The sequence below is a fragment of the Cetorhinus maximus genome, chromosome 7 (genome assembly GCF_964194155.1).
Source record: "Cetorhinus maximus chromosome 7, sCetMax3.hap1.1, whole genome shotgun sequence".
NCBI lineage: Eukaryota > Metazoa > Chordata > Chondrichthyes > Lamniformes > Cetorhinidae > Cetorhinus > Cetorhinus maximus.
In genome coordinates, this window is record NC_135885.1 from 10,001,206 (window position 1) to 10,006,185 (window position 4,980).

Consider the following 4,980-nt stretch of genomic DNA (forward strand, 5'->3'; position numbering starts at 1 on the left):
GCACATGGGTCTTGTGCAAGAGAAAAACCTTTGTCTGGCAACAGAGAAAGAGTGGATGTAATTGGACAGCTCTTTCAGCAGAGAGCCAACTCTGGACAATCATGTTTAACCAATTTATTGGAGTTCTTTGAAGAAGTGACATGCATTGTGGATAAAGGGGAGCCTGTAGATGTACTGTACTTGGATTTCCAGAAGGCATTTGATAAAGTGCCACATCAAAGGTTATTGCAGAAAATAAAAGCTCATGGTGTAGGGGGTAACATATTGGCATGGATAGAAGATTGGTTGGCTGGCAGAAAACAGAAATTCCATAAATGTTTCTTTTTCTGATTGGCAGGATGTGACGAGTGGAGTCCCGCAGGGGCCTGTGCTGGGACCTCAGCTTTTTACAATTTATATCAATGACTTAGATAAGGGGAGCGAAGGCATGGTAGCTAAATTTTCAAATGATACAAATATAGGTAAGAAAGTAGGTTGTGGAGAGGACATAAGGAGGTTGTGATGGGTATAGATAGGTTGAGTGAGTGGGAAAAGATCTGGCAGATGGAGTATGATGTAGGGAAATGCGAAGTTGTTCACTTTGGCAGGAAGAATAAAAAAGCAGAGTATTACGGGACTGCAGAATTCCAAGGTGCAGAGGGATCTAGGTGTTCTAGTGCATGAGTTACAAAAAGTTAGCATTCAGATACAGCAAGTAATTAGGCTAATGGGATTTATTATGAGAGGAATTGAACATAAAAGTAAGGATAAAAACAAAAAGCTAAAAGCTACTGCGGATGCTGGAAATCCAAAACAAAAACAGAATTACCTGGAAAAACTCAGCAGGTCTGGCAGCATCGGTGGAGAAGAAAACAGTTGACGTTTCGAGTCCTCATGACCCTTCGGCAGAACTGTTCTGCCGAAGGGTCATGAGGACTCGAAACATCAACTGTTTTCTTCTCTACCGATGCTGCCAGACCTGCTGAGTTTTTCCAGGTAATTCTGTTTTTGTTATAAAAGTAAGGATGTTATGCTTCAGTTATACAGGGCATTGGTGAGACCGCACCTCGAATACTTTGTGCAGTTCTGGTCTCCTTATTCAAGGAGGTTTACTAGATTAATACCTGGAATGAGTGGGTAGTCTTATGAGGAAAGGTTGGACAGACTGGGCTTGTTTCCATTGGAGTTTAGGAAAGTGATGGGTGACTTGATTGAAGTTTATAAGATCCTGAACGGTCTCAACGGGGTGGATTTGGATAGGGCGTTTCCTCTTGTGGGTGAGTCCAGAACTGGGTGGCATTGTTTTAAAATTAGGCGCCATCCTTTTAGGACAGAGATGAGGAGAATTTTTTTCTCTCAGAGGGTTGTGTGGCTTTGGAATTCTTCACCTCCGAAGGCGGTAGAAGCGGGGTCACTGAATATTTTTACGGCGGAGGCAGATAGGTTCTTGTTAGGCAAGGGAATTAAAGGTTATTTTGGGGTAGATGGGAATATGGAATTCGAAACACAGATTAGCCATGATCCTGTTGAATGGCGGAGGAGGCTCGAGGGGCTGAGTGACCTACTCTACTCCTGCTCCTAATTCTTATGCTTGCATGTTCATATGAATGGCCTTCTTCTGTGTTGTATGATTCTATGATTAAGGGGAGAACAGGGACCAACCTTGGAAGAAATTTTGGAAGTGCACAGCACAGCTGAATAGATTAACTCAAATTTAGTGATAGAGAAGTCCATGAGCTCCTCACACTTGGTGCTTGAGGTGAGAGGGGAAGAGAAAGAGAGGGTTTTAAGAAAAATCTAAGGAGGACCTAATAAATAATGTGACATATTTAATATATCTGGTTCACTTGTTTCAGCAGCAGCACTTTCCCAACTTATCTCAACTTCTTTCCCATTCCTTTGCACCTTGGCTTTCATCCTGAAATATGGGCCTTTGCTTTCCAGTTGGGCTTCTCAATGGAAGAAAAAACACACTTCTATTGATGTTCGTTGTTGTTCGTTACTGAAGTCATCAGTTCATTTAAACGCCTCATCTTGGTACCATTGATGTCTTTATTGACTGCTTTACGCATCAATTGTTCAGTTCTGGACATGAAGCTCCAGTAAACCAAGAACATAATGCTCGATACAGAAAGACATGTTTCGGTGAGTACACAATGGTGAGATGAAGCTGTAACAAGCCAATTATTGAGGAGTTTCAGACAATTTTATTTGGTTATCCTGCCCATTTATCACTGGGCTGACTATCTGATTAATGTGCTCAATACATTTCTCACATGAGTTTTTATTAAATCAGCTTTCTCCTGACTTATACTGGGAAAAGGATCCACAGGCAATGGCATCTCATGCCCACTGCCCATTCAGTGTCACCAAACTATTCAACCAGAGTTTCTTGCAGATGAGGTCAATATTAACCGCATCCGATTTATTCATTGAAGGGATGTGGACATCACTGGCTGGCATTATTTCCCATCACTAATTGCCCTTGAGAAGGTGATGGTGAACTGCAGTCCATATGGAGGAGGTTACTCGCACCTGTTAGATAGGGAGTTCTAGGTTTATCATCCAATCCAAAAGGTATTTAAAGGAAAGTGAATAAAGCTGTTCAAAATTAAGAGGGGATTTTGATTGAGTAGCTATGGAGAAACAGAAATGATTCTATGATTAAGGGGAGATCAGGGAGCATCCTTGAGTTGGGAAGTACAGCTGAATAGATGAACTCAAATTTAATAATAGAGAAGTCCATGAGCTCCTCACAGTTGGTGTTGGAGTTGAGAGGCGAGAGGGTTTTATGAAAAATCTAAGGAGAAACTTATAAATAATGCAACACATTTAATATATCTGGCACATTTGCTTCAGCTTCTCTGTTTATTTCCTCTTCTCTCCAACTTCCTTGCACCTGGGCTTTCATTCTGAAATATGGGCAGAAGCAGATTCAATTGTAACTTTCAACAGGGATGCCTACTTAAAAAGAAAGAACACTTTGCAGACTATGGGCAAGGGGGGCAGCGGAATATGGGAATAATGGTAGCTCTTTCAGAAATGATGGGCCGAATGGCCTCCTTCTGCGCTGTATGATTCTATGAGTCAATGAAGAAACCGGTAAAGAGGGCACTAAAAAAACAAATGCTTTCAGGGTTTTGTTTCGATGTAGGCATCGGTGTCATTTTCACTGCTGGGGAAATGTGATAACTAACTGTAAAGAAAGATAAAAATGTCAACCAGCTGCAGTTAGTTATGTTTTAATGGGCCACATAATCTAACACATTCGGCAACACATTGTGAAGGCCAACGCAATAAGGAGAACAGTGAAAAATCAACATAAGTCATGAGTGTGCACTGATGCGTCACCTAAACTTATTAATAAGCTCATAATTTCTTTTCCCATTTGCTTCCCTGTTCTCAAAACTTCCTTTGAAGGCTCCTGGAGATGGTTTAAAGTAAAAAGAAAAAGCCATATTTATATGGCTCCTTTCATGATCTCAGGTTGTCCCCAAGTGCTTAACAGCTTATGAATTGCTTCATTGTAAGATGCCACAAGCAGCAATGGAATAAATGATAGCTCATGGTTGCAGAATGAGTACTGGCCTGGACACCAGGGAAGAGAAACCCTTGCTCTTCGAAATAGTGCCATGCGACCTACCTGAAAGGGAAGCTAGGCAAAATGAAAAATGGCATCTCTGACATTGCAGGGCTCCCTCAGTACTGCATTCGAGTGTCAGCTTGGGCTTCATGCTCAAGTCCCTGGAACGGGTATATGAATCCACAATCTTCTGGCAGAGAAGCAAGAAGGATACCCACTGATCTCACACATTGTGCACCTCTTACCTTCAAATATTTATTCTAACCCACAGCGCTTCACCTGTAGACAGCGATTATTGGCTGGCAATTTGACCATTGGACTTGGGTACGTTCAGATATAATTAACGTCTTGGGTTCAGTTACCACTGGGGTCTGAGTTATCTGAATCGCAGGGCAGATCAAATTGAACAGAGATGGCCCCATTGCCAAAGCCCTGACAGAACAGACTATCTAAGCTGGTACGAGAAAAACGGTCGCTTTCCAGGAGGCAAAAGAGTTTCCAACTCCAGAGCGATGCCAGGACTAAAAGGGTTAAACTATGAGGTGAGGTTGCAGAGGCGAGACTTGTATTCCCTGGAGTATAGATGTTTAAGGTGTGACCTAAATGAGGTGGGTAATATGTTAAAATGATTTGATAGGGTAGATAAGGAGAAATCACATCCCTCGGCGGGAGGAGTGCAGCAAAAGGGAGCTCCTTAAATGTAGGGCTATGTCATTCAGGGGCAATGTCAGGAAGCATGATTTCACACAAAGGGTAATGGAAATCTGGAACACGCTCCCCCAAAACTCTGTCGAACTTCAAAACAGAAATCGATAGACTTTTGTTAAGGCTGTTAAGGGTTACAAAATCGAGGTAGGCAAATGGAGCTGAGGTAGAGAAAAGGCACGATCCAATTGATCGGTGGCACAGGTTAAGTGGGGTCAATAGCCGCCTTCTGTTACTACATTCCTGTGGGAACCACATACCAGAGAACATTCAACACCATCAAAAGCCGAGAAAGGAAATCATAAAACCTGGGAGAGAGAAAATGTAGGAAAGAAGTATATTCCCGTCTTTACTGAAAGTCAGTAATTACTAATTCATGTCTACATGGCTCAGAACAGCACAGATTACCAGTCTGGCACAAGCAAGCCATCTTTCTTTATGCAGTAGGGACCCTCTTGTAAATGATGGCATCCTGTATGATGAAGTGTTTTAATTTAGATTTAATTGCAGCTTGAGTTATTAAATGAACTAAGGTGCAACCATTACATATGGGCCAGTTTTCTTTCATATATGGACTGTCTATAATAATATTTTTAAAAATTATACACAAACGTAGCCCACCTCTCAGAGGGGAACTGAGTTGCTGTATTGACACATATAAAACAGTGGCTGCATATAAGCCCCATTCATGTTTATTAAAAAAAAGGTGCGGA